The sequence below is a fragment of the Lissotriton helveticus genome, chromosome 3_1 (genome assembly GCF_964261635.1).
Source record: "Lissotriton helveticus chromosome 3_1, aLisHel1.1, whole genome shotgun sequence".
NCBI lineage: Eukaryota > Metazoa > Chordata > Amphibia > Caudata > Salamandridae > Lissotriton > Lissotriton helveticus.
This window is the reverse complement of record NC_136061.1, coordinates 206,841,675-206,857,706: the sequence shown is the minus strand read 5'-3', so window position 1 is coordinate 206,857,706 and position 16,032 is coordinate 206,841,675. Positions and strand designations below refer to the sequence as shown.

At 41.4% G+C, this 16,032-nt stretch overlaps 1 long non-coding RNA gene across 2 annotated transcripts in view; it reads right to left on the bottom strand.

Moving 5' to 3' along the window:
* LOC144824480 (uncharacterized) overlaps positions 1–16,032 on the bottom strand; it is a 950,201-nt gene that overhangs the window by 532,803 nt on the left and 401,366 nt on the right. For both annotated transcript variants that reach the window (XR_013608971.1, XR_013608972.1), the window contains exon 4: positions 2,116–2,244. This is a non-coding gene — a long non-coding RNA (uncharacterized LOC144824480). The remainder of the gene's footprint in view (positions 1–2,115; positions 2,245–16,032) is intronic.

Below are 16,032 nucleotides of genomic sequence, written 5' to 3'. Positions count from 1 at the left end.
GCTCACGGCCCGAAGGCTATGGTAGAGCAACGCGACCAAAAACACCAGTCCAGTGGAAACCTGGCAAAGAGGTCCTCCCGGACATCTTGTGGCAGAAGAAAACCAGCGAGAGGGGCATCCTAGTGAGAGGGATGTTTGCACCTACTCTATTCACCTGCCAAGAGTCAACACTAAAGCCTGCCCGGAAACATCACAAAGCCGGAAGAGAGAACAAAACCAGAAGACTGATTGACACCCATGTCATCCATCTATCTCTCATCACCTACAGAGCGAAGCAAAGGAAGAGCTGAGAACACCGGACAGACAGCACTGACAAATAGTGAACCCGCCGAACAACTGCGAACCGTGCCACCGAGAACTATTAGTCCTGAACGCAAGAACTATACTGCCTGCGGCTTGCAAGCAGCCAAAGAGACTCATTTTGAAAGCGCAAGTCCAATGTTATTTTCTGTGTTTTCCTTCCCCCGCAGGTTTTGGACTTTTTCCGTTTGGGTTAATTTTTAACCAATTTGGGAAGGGATGTAGTGCCCTAGAATCTGTTAGCATTCTAGTGATAACTCTGTATTTACACCTAACACCCACCCACCACTGATGTCACTGGTCATGTGACACAGTACCAATAAAAGAGGCCGAGCGCACGTGCTCTGGGCCAGTTGCACCGAGTAAGCAGTGTGTCCTGCGTCCCAGTCATTTCCAGCATGAGGGCCTAAGGCCCGGCCCTACAATAAGCAGCAGCGTCTGTCGTCACGCTGCAGCAGGTGTAGTGAAAGGAATTTTGGGAAAAATAAAATAAATTAGGTGAAAAATGCAAATTCATCATTTCGCGCCATATTTTGGCATGCAATACATCTCAACATCAATTTTGACCGTGAGAAAGCATTCTGAGTTAAAAAAAATAAAACTGTGAAAAACACAAGCGCAGTGTACAGCAGCCTCTGGTGTTCTGGTCATTTGCATTGTTCCCACCCTCGAGTGGTATATTTTAACCTCGAATGGCGGTGTAATTACCTGACTAGTGTAATGGAAGTGTAATGTGAAATTCCCAAAATTATGCGAACATAACAAAGAAATGAATGTACCTGCTGACCTTTGCTGAAGCAAACTTATCCTGACTCCCGACTACTTCTGCACAATCATTGCTTTAAAAACCCTTGCAAGAAGAATTACGCGTAAATGCACTAAGTATTTTAAAGACAGATGGGGAATCAGGAAACATTAATTCAGAGCAGGTCATCAACCAACACCAGTTGCCTCTAATCAGACTGAGCCGTCTCGTAGATACTAGGCTAGCCAGCATCAACTGTGTGCATCGTCAAAACAGTTATTCCACGGGCCATTTTGTGAACGATGTCACAGAAGAGTTCAAAATCACCGATGACATTGTCTAACAAAGGAACATTCAACAATGCTATTGTTGATGTTTGTCAGAGGTGCAGGGCAGGGCAAAGAAAGCTGCTTTTTTCTCTATGCCGGATGCCCTTTTTCAATTATCAGGGATGGATCAATTAAAATCTTGCATCATATTCAATAGGCTGTTAAAGCCCTTGCCAGACACAATATGTACAGTTAATTATAATCTATTTGCTAAACAGTTAATTTCCTCATGTTTTTGTGTTTTTGCCAAGCTTACATTCATTCCTTAGACACAGCAAAATCAATGGATTCCAAAGAGACTGTGTGCAAATCGTGATAGCTAATTTATTATTTCTGACATCCACTTGGCTAAGAGCAGGTAACATCTACTTCTTTCAACAGTATTTTTAAATCAGACAGAATAGATGGAAGCGTCCCTTGGAATGAGTCTGAGCTGGACTTCATTCCATTTCACTACATTAGAGGACAGAGATACAGAAGCCAAAACGAAATTTTGCAAAACAATGTATTTGCCAAACATGGTCAAACTGGCTCCAGGTGTAGATCCTGTTTTATTTTAACAAAGCGTAATTTTTCCTGTAGCAATACATCAGCTACATACCGTTGTGGATCGGCGTCGACCTAATAATATCCTGGACAAAAAGATGTTTTTTATTTAAGATTCCAACCATAGGTTCTCATGACAATTCATTTGTGGGATGAGCTAGTATTATACAAGAATTAAACTGTATTTTTATTTACCTGCTTGCAGATTAGCACTTGTTTCCCCCACAGCTGTCAATCACTGACACATCTTAAGAATCTAGGCAAAGAGGCCATAAGGTGATTGAAAATTCAGCCTTCACTTCCTTGACACTCCTTGGGAATTCCCTGAAGAGACAGAGATAGATTGATATTTTGAAAGAAAGAGAGAGACTCAGCTGCTTGGTACTAATCTGATGTTCTAGCGTGGGGACACTCCGTTCGACTAACCAAGCGCTCTATAAGCTGTATAATAATAATAATGATAATAATAATAATAAAGGTGGGAGGGGGGGGAAGAGAATGAGAATGAGAAAGAAGGAGGGATGAGAGAGAAACAGAGAGAGAAAGAAAAAGTTAGAAAAAAAGAGATAGAGAACTAGACGTTAACGGGACTAGAGACAGGATTCTTTGTCACCCGAGGATGGATTTAACAGAACGAGACTAGCACTCAAATAGACCTGGGGTGTGGAGATCTACTACACAGACAGTTAAATAATCCATGGAATAGTATCATAGCAACCATAAACAAATAATTTTAACCAAGAAAGTTTCTAATGGGACATGACTAATAGTGAACTCCTTACTGCATAAAGAGAGGCGGCCACAAAGAATGCTTGTGGGAGAGTGTTCTGGTCAGATACTGTGGAAGCAGTTTTAAGGTCTTATAGGTCAAGAGCCCCAGTAGTTAAAAAGGTCTACACCTAGATGTGGCTGAAGGTGGTTTAGCAACTGAAGGTGGCTGGTGTTGGTAAATGATAACACTTATAAAATACTACATAAGGAGAGGTTTTGAATAAAGTTAGAGAGCCATGTTCTATGTTCTAGAAAGAAGATCAAGTGATATATGTTTAATTTTGCCCTCCGTTTGATAGCCGGCTAATCGTCTTCGTGGTCGAAGTAGGTGTCTGCAGCGGTTGAAAAGATATGTGGTGGCACAGCGGATGATTATGGCTATTGGTGAGAAGCGAAATGGGAAAAATACATGTACAATGAGAGAGACAAAAATAGAGTTGCACTGTGGAAGATACTCTGAAGCTGGAACCTGGATGTAGTATCAATGAAGGTGATTGAGGATGCTAGATACATGCTGCTGAGGTACCTGACAAAGAGAGAGGATAGTTGTATGATGGGTGTAAGTAGCTAGAGGTAGTTGGAGTTGCTTTGGTGGATGATAGTGGGATGTGAACACCTTTGGTCTTCGATAAATTTCACTTGAGAGGACCAAACAAAGCCTGATGACTGTTAAACTGTTACAAATTGAACCATGAAAAGGTGTGAAGGAGAAATAAACAGGTGTATTCTCAATATTACACACAAAAAAACAGAACAATGTTGGCCCTAGAACAACCGCACTAGTGCTAGTGTAGACAATATTCAGCAATAGTGCTCAACCTCTTGCAGTCCCACTGCTCAGGGGCCATCACACATACAACAAAGAACCTGATTAAAGAGGGAGTACTAAATGTATTTCGTATCAGTTTTGTTCCAACAATTCAGAGCAATTCAAACGTTCAAAACACAATTATATTCTTTTTTTTTCTTCATCAGGGCTGCAATTAAAAAACAAAACTATAATTCTTACAAACATTAATTTTACATATGATGTAACAACATCTTCTACAACATGATCTTGCATAGTCAAATCCATATAAAATGTACATAAAATTAAAATATTTTTACGACTGCCTGCACCCTTCAACAATTACTAAACATCAAAGGAACAGTCTCCACATGTGTTGTTTATATAGTTTCTGCAACACTTAGGGGGTCATTAGTCCGCCCGCCATCCTATCGGGACTAGGGACCGCCCACCATAAGGGCAGGGGTCCCATGGGTGGTATTAGGATGCGGCCGCCACAGTGGCGGACGCATCCTGCATTTATAACATTGTGGTGGGCGGTGCTCTCTGCACCACCCACCACAATGCCATACATGCATGTATGCATTTGCATACACGATGCGGCAGGCACCGCACGGTGCCTACCGCATTGTATGTGCAAATGCAGGGGGGTACCACAGGTACCCCCCCGTGTGCACCCACCACCCCTCCTTCACTTTGGGAGCCCGCAGGGGGCCCCCAAAGTGAAGACCGCATGCCTTTCCGTGGCGGCATCGCCACCACGGAAAGGCACCTGCCCAGGCCCATCGTAATATGGTGGCGGTGTCTAATAGACACCGCCACCATATTATTCCTTTACCGCCCCGGCAGCAAGGTGACCGGGGCGGAAAAGCGGCGGACGGTCTTTCCATCCGCCGCGGTCCCACCAGCCAAACTAATATGGTGGGGGGGATTCGGGAGAAGATGGCGGGTGGATTGCCCCCGCCAGGCTGGCGGGGGCAATCCGCCTGCCATCCTAATGGGCCCCTTAATTCAAACAATTAAAATCCATTTCATATCCCAATTGTTGCCATTGCATATGCTGAAGTGTATTACTTCTAAGAGTACAGACACTCATAACTCATACTGCCTATTTAGCCCATTGTTGGAAATATATTTTAAATCAATCTACTTACTATGAAGAAATATATATAGCATTCAGGTAATGAATAGTCAGTATTTTTGATTTCATGACATCCATATAGAAAAAGGTTCATGTGTTGGTGACATAGAGTTAAAGTTCAGACAAAAAGAGACAAGATGGATTAGCAGATTGAGAACATTGCAAAGAGGACTAAATCTGGAGAGTGAATTACACTATCTTCATGGTGGTTTAGGTATGTTAGACAATGACAATGAATTCTGAATGCAGGTTGGGCTCATTATAGAGTGTGATTATGTCTATTAATATTGAAAGGTTTTTCCACTATATTTTGATATTCATTGAGCTTTATTGGCTCCTCTTGAAGATCATTTTTTGGTCCGACACTAAGGGGCCAATTACGATGGCGTGCGCCCCACACCGCAACGGAGCACGGGACTGACTGCCGATGTTGCAGCTGTCCCGCGATTCAAATCAGGATGCGCCCACCACACTGGCAGGCGCACAATGTATTTTTTACATTGCGGCGGGCGGTGCTGTAAGCAGCAACCGCCGCAGCGTAAAAAATGTGACAGGCACTGCGCGGCGCCTGCCACCTTGTGCATGCAAATGGTACCCCCCCATGTGCAACCCCCTCACCCCTCAACTGCCCCCCAAAAGAAAGAACTGCCTGCTGAACTCCCCTTGCATCATAATATGGATCGTGGTGTCTTGCAGACACCGCCACCATATTATGCCCCTTTTCCCCCGGTCGACGAGTCAACCAGGGAAAAAGCGGCAGACGGTCTTTTCATCCACCGTGGACCCCCCTGCCATACTAATATGGCAGGGGGTCAATCAGGAATGGATGGCGGGCGGATCGCCCCCGCCGAGCCAGCTCTGGCTACCGCCGTGCCGGCGGGGGCGATCCGCCAGCCATCCTAATGGGCCCCAAAGATCGGATACTGAAAGTGATTGGATTTGATATTACTCCTAGTCTAGAACAAAAATACAGATTGTTCTTTGAGTTGTTTCTTGTAATATTATGATAAATGTGTGAAATTTATAATGAAGTTCATTAGAGTACAGACATTTCCCCATACATTTAGCTAATTTATGATAATTCCTGTTTATGGCCACCCCTTAGATAGTTTATCAATGTGGGACCCATGTCAGCCTATTGATGATTACATTTTTCCAACATCGGTATCATTTATACAGTGAGGGTATATGCCGCACAGCACTTATGATTATGACAAAGAATCAACTGATGATTCTCTATCTTTGAGTACTCATAATCTTTTTACGAGATACAGCAGTTCGCGGTCCTAATTTTGGATTGGTGATTTTTAAATTCCAAGATTTTGGATTGAGAGATGGTGTGGGTCCTTAGCCGCTTGATGCCGCAGGGGCTATTGTGGTTTAATTTGTGTCTGGGGCTTGTTTTGCATAGGGAAATGTTGGCTGTCTAGGTTTACATGTTTTCTCCCGATTACATTTTGGTGAGTGCCATTTTTACAGCCCTTTTTTCTTTGTGCTACATAGCATCTATATCAGATTGAAATTATGGAACCGGATGGTCATTTGAGAATTTAGAGAGTTTGGATTGGTGCTGCTCCTGTTCCTAACTAGGGCGAACTGATTGGTTCATTGGATGCTTTTTGAGATTTAGGAATCTATATTTTGTTCGCTTCACGCTAAAATGAAATTTGCAATTACATAGCTAGAAGATGACATAATTCAAGAGTCTGGGTCTTTACCCTCATGGTGATTAGCTTAATCAAATTGTGGAATATTATGAATGTATGTAACTCAAATGTGACAATAAGTAATTGGGAGGATAGGTTTTATGAGTTAAGGTGTCATATAGATTGCAGATTGGTAAAAGCATTGCATGGCAGTGCTCTACTTGGTGCTCATAGTTACTGTATTGCAAGGAAACGAGAACCTGACGGGCAGTATTTTTAGATTGGGCTGTTTTGTACTCTGGGAGTTCTGATTGGGTTGTAGCATGGGAATGAACCTTGGATGATTTCATATAGAATATTTTGCCCAAATGAAAGATTTCTAACCTGGAAAAGGAAACAATTAATGTAAGGATGGATTAAAAACAAGCATTTCATCATTTATAATAATGTGTTTTGGTATTTGAGCCCTGATGCTTGCGTCCCTCATCAGGACCCACAGATTGGTTCACTGAACAATGTGAGCCTTATGATTCAATATTTTTGCTTGCTACAAGCTCAAATGGGATTCGCAATTAGGTAGTCTGGAGGCAATGAACATTGACAACCTGGGTTTATGCTTGCTTGGTGATTGGCTTTCTTAAAATGTAAAACATTGCGATTATATACACTGTGTATATGATAAGAAGATATCAAGAGGATAGGTTTTACAAAGAACATCATTTCTGTTAAGAGCAATGTAACAAGAGAGATTTGTCCATTAGAAATCTAACCAGTAAAGCAATTGGATAAACTAGGCTTACACGGGCTCAATGATGGGATTGGTGATTTTAAAATGTTTGATATTTTGATTGGTGAGGAAGTACTATAAATGTGTATATGACACATTGAGAGATAACCAGAAACCTTTATTTGATATCAATGCCATCACAGGCACTTCAACATTATTCTGCAGGTGAGGAATGGAGATATGAATGGAACAGATTACTAATAGCTTTTTTTAAGGGGTTGTTGATGTTGTTTGAGAAACTGATATGCAGGTTATAAAATAAAAGTAGTATAGCAGAATTTAGTGCCAGTTTTGACAAGAGATGATTTGTTGAATGAAAGAGTTTCTCTCCCCCATTTGGTCTGAGACTTGCTCTGTTAAAAACCTTATTAGAACTAATCGAATTCCAAATCCTGATTGCTTGTACATGTTTGTAAAGGGATTAGATTGAGCTCGTACATATTTTTTCTTCCTCCTCTTTTTATTTAGATTCCAGTAGGGAAAAACCAATCATTTTGAGCCACGCAGGGACTAGCCAAACCCATTTCCTGAATGCTATATATATTTGTGCTAAATAAATACATTGATTTAATATACCTTTCCAAATATGGGCTAAATAGACATTAAGAAATGTGAGGGCCTGTACCCTTAGAAGTAATACATTTAGGCATATGCAGTGGCAAAAATTAGGATATGAAATGGATTTTCATTGTTTGAAGACTCATTGAGGGGTAGGATTAGTGTTGCAGAAACTACATGAACAACACATTTAAAAACTGTTCCTTTGATGGTAGACGTTGTTGGAGAGTGTGGGAGTCATACATTTTTTTTTTATATTTAAGTACATTTTGTGTGGGTTTTGAATATGCTGCATCATGGTGTAAAACATATTTTTGGATCATCATATGTAAAAAATTATTTTTTTGTAAAAAGTATGTAAGTGTTTTTAAATTGCAAGTCTGATGATGTCCTTTACAGGATAAATTGCGTTGGCTGTGCTGGCTGGAAAATCACATTATGGCTCTCTCCTCTTATATGGATATGGAAGGTAATTATGTTATGAACTTTTAAATTGCTGTGAGTTGTTTGTACAAAACTGATACAAAATGTATTAAGTGCATTGGTGAATCCTGGTAGCAGCAATCAAGGATAAAAACTGTCCTTTGATACGATCTGCCAGACAACACTACAAAGCCACCTTATGTGCAGCCAAGGTAACTTGGGACAACTCTCGTTGGCAGCAACTGAGAGAAGCCAGTGTAGCTAAGGACGGCAATTTATTTTGGACTCTTATTACTTGGGGTAGTAAATTGGGTGCGCCCTCGCCACCCAATTATATCTCTGCCCAAGTATGGTATGAACATTTTAGGAAGCTCTATTCAGTCGAGAGGGCTTTGCGTTGTAAGAAACAATAGCGCCCTTGGGTCAATACATAGATTTTGAGCATTTTACCCAAGGAGAAATTGAAGCTGCAATGGATAGAATAGTCCGGTCCAAAGCAGCAGGCCCAGATGGCAAACCAGACAATTTATTTTTATCTGTTACCTCCAATTGGCCAGTTACATCCTTCTTTAGGCAAATGCAATAGCAAAATGTGCCCCAGTCCCTGGGTCATGGAAAGGGGCTGAGGTGGTCCCAATTTATAAAAAGGGAGCAAAGGATGACCGCTCAAATTTTAGGCCCATATGCCCGATTGATGCTGCAGAGGATCCTGCATTGGGCAGATGACAATCTCATCTTATCACCGTTTCAGGCGGGCTTCAGGACCAGGACAGAGACAATTGACCAGGTGTTTCGCCTGCAGACCATCTATTGGAAAGAGGTTGTGATTGGAAAAGACAGTCTTTATTTAGCGTTTATTGATTTAAAGACTGCCTTTGACCTACTTCCAAGGTTACAACTATGGTCAGTGCTCAAAGCCCTGGTGATTCACTTGAACATCCCTGACCTTATCATTAGGTTGCATGAAGATACTTATGCGCAGGTAAGGTGGGGGACGCAGGGCCAGTTGACAGATCGTATCCCTGTAAACAGGGGAGTACGACAAGGTTGCATACTGGCCCCAACCCTATTATCACTTTATGTGAATGGAGCGGTACATTGTTTGCAAGAAGAACCTGCAGACACACCAAGCCTGGGGAGGGTTAAGGTACCGAAGCTCTTGTTCACGGACGATACCCTGTTGGTGTCTAAGACCCCCATGGGGTTACAACGCCTTTTGAATAGGTCCCAACTTTTCTGCGAAGCAAGAGGGCTGGTGATTAATACCCTCAAAATAAAATGTATGGCCTTTAACCACCCAAAGTCTTTTCGAGGCAGTCTTGAAAGAGTTTGTTCCTTTGATTATTTTGACATTTGCCTCACAGATTACATGTCTTGGAAAAACCATCTTATGAAAATGCTAATGAACCACAAAAGGGTAAAGGGATCACTTGGGAAGGAACACCGCCTTTCGCATAGTAGACCGGTTGTGCCGGCCCTCCAGGTCTACGAAGCTAAGGCTATGAGTGCAGCATTGTACAGGACTGAGCTGTGGGGATTTGAGAAGACTAAAGACCTCTGCACATCAGAACACAAATTCATTAGGGATTTAGTGATGCTGCCAAAGTACGTTCCCCTCACTCCCCTTATGTTTGACATGTGAAGGCGTTCTATTGGAGACATATCAAGGTTACGACCCTTGCTTTTTTGGGCCCTCATCAGGAGGACTGAAGAACTTTTGCCTTATGCAGAAGCTCTATCAGAGGTCATTAAGCTGGACACATGCAGCATAGTGGGTTGGGTTGCCAATGCCAAAAAATTGATGAGAGCCATAGGGCTTAGAGCACATTGGATAACCAGGACCCACCGGGGAAGGAGGTGCTCAAGGGCTCATATTGGAATTGGGTGGACCAGCAAGGATTCAATAACCCTAATTTAGGGAGATTGACCACCAAATTCTTTCTTCATAAGCAGGAAATATACCTGGAGCCCTTTTTAGATATATTCCAGGTCCAGCTGGATAGGCTGTTATATATTCAATTTAGGCTTGGCACACTCCCTGTTAACAAAACCACAGCTAAATGGCACTCAAGTATTTCAGCCCCCAAGGAATGTCCATGCTGCAAGGCCCCCAAAGAAAGTGCTAACCATGTCATGTTTGCTTGCCAAGCGTATTTTACACCTAGGGCTAAGAGGATAAAACCAGTTTGTCTGCAATTAGGTTCCCGGGAACATCATGTTGCCTTGAGTATTCTTAGATCAGACACAAGACCACTTTTTTTCTGTAGCGTGGCCAAGTTTTTGAGCCACGCATGGGCTATTAGACGGAAATCCATGAAACAGCAGTCTACAGCTGTATGAAGACTACGTGTAGTTGACTCTGGGCTCCCAAAATAACAAACAATGGCGTTTTTTATTTATACATGTGCTATTTTGTTCCCATTTTACAGACAGAGCCGTCCGGCGGGGCGCTCGTATGATAGGTCTAGTGGAAATTGGATCATAAAATGGATGTCATGTTGTTATGTTCTATTTTCATTTTTAAAATGTCAGCCATGTATATATCATCTTTTATCTGCACAAATGATAGTTTGTCTTTACTGTGCCAGAAGCATGCTAGATGTAGGCTTAAGTTTGGTTTTAGTGTGGCCCAGTTGCATGCACTTGTTGTAGTACGTATAGGATGATGGATCCATTTTATACTGTTTTATCCACCACTAATGGTGTTTTTTTTCTTATGCTTTTACGACATGAGCGGTCGCATTAGTATTAATGTGCATACAAGTGCAAGATCTCCAGGTTGGATACTAAACGCATCAAAAAGGGAATCTTAATTTGGCCATGCTGTTATTATTCATTTTAGCCGCCACTTTGATTGTTTGATTGTTTTTCTATTTGGAAATCTAGTTTTTATTAATGTCATCGGAAATGTTTTTAGAGGGATTTTCCCTTTTTAATCTCATATTCGAACTCGAAGTTTTGTCTTCTATGCACTTGCACTTTTTTGGGGTTAATTGTGGTATATTTAATGCTTTTTGATACGATTTCAGTCTCCCAATGTTGTTCTGTATGCATTGCCCTTTTATGGTTGTAACTGATCGAAATAAAGTTCGAAACAAACAAGCATTAAGTGCATCCTCCTTAATCAGGTTCTTAGGTATATTCTCAATGTAGATGTAATAGGAGAAGTTTAAGGAAGATATGATTCCATCAAGTGATATGGGCCGACGCACTGATTTCTTACTCCACAGAAAAGTGCAAGGCTATCAACCTCTTTTTTAGTGAAAAAATACAGAAAATCTGACAGCACATCCACAGTTCCAAGCTTTCTTCATCTCTTACACCCATCCCTTTCTGTAGAATCCCACAAAAGTCAGCCTTCAAAGCCATACCTCTCCCAAATCTTACTCCCCGACTCAACTCCCTCAAAGTCATTTCTTTTTAAAATGATGTAGTACTATTGTTCTTCATCAAAGCTCAATCTGGGGACACTCTCTTGCTTTTATTGTAAAACCACCGTCACTCAAGGAACCTTCCCTGAAGCCTTAATTACAGGCCAGATCACCCCAATCCTAAAGTAACTTACACCAGATCCTTACCTTGCCAACTACTGGCTTTTTTCATCAACAGAATCTACTCACTTAAAGGAAATTTGGCACCAACTATCAGGGCCTTGACATGTTGTTTTATTTTTATTTGCATTTACTTGAAATTAAGCATTTCAAACAGAAACACTGTAAAATGTATTAGTAAAATACGATATAGACGATAAAGTGGTAACCTAGAAACAGGTATAGTTGTTTGTTGGTAAATGGGAAAAACTGTGGCTGCACAGTCCATAAAACAATAATGCAAATCATATATTCATATGAATAGGCACAGAAGTGGTGAGGTGAGACATCTTGAAAAGGCAGTATATATTCAACTGCAATATCACATCAGTGCTAACCATCTCCTGAATGACTATCAGTTTTGCTTCTGATCATGATGCAGCACGGAGACTGCTACTCTGCAAATCGTAAATGATGCCCTCTTGACCAACGAAGAAGATTAAACCTATCTCCTAATCTTGCTGGATCTCTCAGCTGCCTCCAACACAGTTGACCATCTCAGCCTCATATGCACCCTAGAGCCTCAAATGAGATTCACCAGCAATGTCCTTCTCCGATTCTCCCCTTACCTTTCCAACCGACAAAAAATGTGTTCACCTGGGCACCACCAGGTCAAAAGAGATTTCTGTCACCTATGGAGTTCGCCAGGGTTCCATACAGCCTCCTGGCATTTTCGACTTTTGTCTGGTGTAACCTGGTGTAGTACTCACAGATATCAGCATCAAAATTCACCAATATGTGGATAATACACAACTCTATATGATAGCACCCTGAACCACAGACATTCCGTCCCTAAAGTACTGTTTGCACATCATCTTGACCTGGATGTCCAGCGCCCACTTGAAGCTCAATCCAACTAAACAGAATTCCTGTTAGTTGCCATGTATAAACAAGATACATTCCGAAGCTGGCTCACTGACATGAGCCTTGTAGGCTTCGACCGCAAACTTTCACTGAATGCCAAGTCACTCTGATTCACGCTGTACACCAACCTCACCCACAAGGAACACATTGCTGAAAAAACAAAGACAGCCTGGTACCAGCTTTCTCTTTTAAAGAATGTCAAATCATTTTTTTCAGAAAGCAAATTCAGAACTGCTGTTCTAGCCCTCATACTGGATGGTGTCAAAATCATACTCCATGGCCTCCAAGACTCCACACTTGCATCCCTTAAGGGCACTCTATATGCTGAAGCAGACCTCATCTATGACCTGAAGAAATATGATCACATCACCCCATCCTGATGAAATGTATTGGCCCTCCTACCCAGCCTGCACCATCTCCAAAACAAACTTCAACACTTACAGAGCCATCATGACCAGCACCCCTGCTTAGCTTGCTGCCAAGCTCATCATCTCTTGAGGACCTCAGAACACCAGTGACCAAGAAACCATCACAATGCAGACTAGGAAGTGTAAAACAAAATAAAACATGACATCAGGTCTTTTCCATTTATCCAGCCAGGATCAAGATCTGGAACCACATCCCCTTATCCTTTAGGACCGCCCCAACCCTGCTGCAATTCAGAAGAGTTAGAGACTCACACCTTTGTAGAACACTACATCACAATGCAACCACAACCAAGCTCCTTCTTCTGTTACTCATTTACTTTATGTTTGTTTTGACAAGTGACAGCCCTCTGCTGCCTTTTGGGTAGGTTTGTGCTATAGAAATGCCATAAAGACGTTTAAGTCTAGAATAAACTCCCTTTGGGGTATACACTTAGCATTCCAATCATGCACGCACACCACAAATTCCACTCAAAACACACCGGGTCAGTTATTCAGTTGCCTGAAAGTCAAATATAAATGCAATATTAAAAAAATTTATATTTCGTTTTTATTAGGTTGGTACCGGGGGATATATACATAAATATCTTTTGTCATTAAAAACAAGACATGATTATACAAATTGAAAAACCACAAAGATAAAAAGTCATGTACACAGTGTAAATAAATGAATCAATGTTCATAACAAGATAATCACAATAGCATGAATTAATATTTCAACACATCATTTTTACATGTGTAATACATCACCCAGTGAATGTCAGAGGAGCTTGTTTTGCTATAAGTATGCCAAAAAGCGACGCGTTTCTGAGGGTTACACAGGTCGAACCTCCTTCTTCAAACTTGCTATTAGTTTGTTCCGACACTGTTATCAAGAAGATATGCACAGGTCGATATCCAAGTAAAAAGGGTCTCTTGATTAAGAATCTCTCCTTCCAATGCTCAAGGAGATTTTGAACCCTGGTTACACAAATAACGTCAAAATTGCAATATTAACAACCCCAAAGGAAGATAGAAGGTAATGGGTTCCACCGCATGAATTAAGGACTGGTACTCTGCATCAAGTGAGGCCTGAGAATTTTGAGACTATTTTTACGAAAAAGCCCTGCTTGCCAATCTTATTGGATGTGCATTGATTGGAGACGTGTCCCAGCTGCAAAATCTACATGGTAGTGGCCCTTTCCTTACATGATATTGAGCATTGGAAGGAGAGATTCTTTATCAAGAGACCCTTTTTAAATAGATATCGACCTGTGCATATCTTGATAACAGTGTCAGAAAAAACTAGTAGAAAGCTTGAAGAAGGAGGTTGGACCTGTGTAACCCTCCAAAAAGTGTCGCTTTTTGGCCTACTTATAGAAAAACAAGTTCCTATGACATTCACTGTGTGATGTATTACACATGTAAAAATTATGTGTTGAAATAATAATTCATGCTATTGTGATTATCTTGTTATGAACATTGATTCGTTTATTTACACTGTGTACATGATTTTTATTCTTTGTAGTTTTTCAATTTGTATAATCATGTCTTGCTTTTAATGACAAAAGGTATTTATGTATATATCCCCCGGAACCAACCTAATAAAACTAAATATACATTTTTTTAATATTGCATTTATATTTGACTTTCAGGCAACTGAAAAACTTACCCGGTGCGTTTTGAGTGGAATTTGTGGTGCGAGTGCATGATTGGAATGCTAAGTGAATACCCCAAAGGGAGTTTATTCTAGCCTTAAACGTCTTTTTGGTGTCCTGTCCCTTTGGCGTGTAGGACCCCTCTCTCTTTTTTTAGAGATAGAAATAGCATACCCATACATACATACAAAAAGGTGGAAATTGAGAGGACTAGGGCCAAAACCTTGTATGATGTCCCATAGGAGACATAGGAATTGGAATTGGGGTGATTACCAAGAGTCAGAGGCTGAGAGAAATTTAAAACCGGTACAGTGCTATGCTGGTAATGGCTACGGAGAGAAGTTTAGCTAACTTTGTGAAGAGGGTAGACAATGTGAAATGGCAGTAAGAGGCTGTTGGAAATGGCCCTTTTCACAGGGTTATGCCCAGACGTTTTGCTACTTCCTCCTATTTTTCCTGACCTTTTTTTGTCTGCCTTACGACTCTGGGCACATTACCATGCTGATCAGAGTCAAAGTGTAAGTGCTCCCTCTGTACATTGTTACTGGGATTTGTTATCTAGGATTGCAATGTTTGATTTGCTGGTAAGTCCCTAGTAAAGTGCACTGAGTGTGCCTGGGCCTGTAAATCAAATGCTAATTGTGTGTCTGCAGCACTGATTGTGCCACCCACACAAGTAGCCCTGTGAAGATAACCCTGCCCTGCCACTGCAGTGTCTGCATGCAGTTTTAAACTGCCATGTCGACCTGGCAAGTACAACTACTTGTCAGGCCCTAAACCATCCCTTTCCTTACATGTAAGGCACCCCTAAGGTAGGCCCAAGATACCCCCATGGGCAGGGTGCAGTGTAATTAAAAGGTAGGGCATGTGCTGATGTGTGTGACATGTCCTCATATTGAAATACTGCCAGTTTCGTTTTTCACTATTGAAAGGCCATCTGTCCCATAGGCTAACATGGGAGTTACTTTGTAACATGTTACAAGTATAACTTTCCATTGGGACAAGATGGAGAAATTGAGTTTAGGCTCTCTGTAATCAGCATTTAATAACACATATTTTTAGGGTGATGGTTTTTAAATTGTGTGTTTGAAAATGCCACTTTTAGATAATAGGCATTTTCTTATTTAACTATTCTGTGTGCCTCTGCAGGTTTGTGTATTGATTGTCTGGTTTTGGAGTGACAGGGACTGGGGATGTGCATACACTGTAGAAAGCTACAAGGGAGGTTGGGGTGTGTACTGCCTTTCCTGGGTGACTCAGATCTGAGTTGAAATGGTTGAATTTAGAGTGGTGGGAGGAGTTTTACTTACACCTGAATAGGCAGTGTACCCTCTGCAAAATTCTGTCTCTACCTCCTGTAGTGATGCTGCGCTAGGTGGTACAAAACTAGTTTGGACTAGGCTCAGAGACCCTTGCCATAAAGAGAGCAAATACAAAATGGGGTATAAGTATTGGACCTTAAACCCCAGAGAAATCAATCACT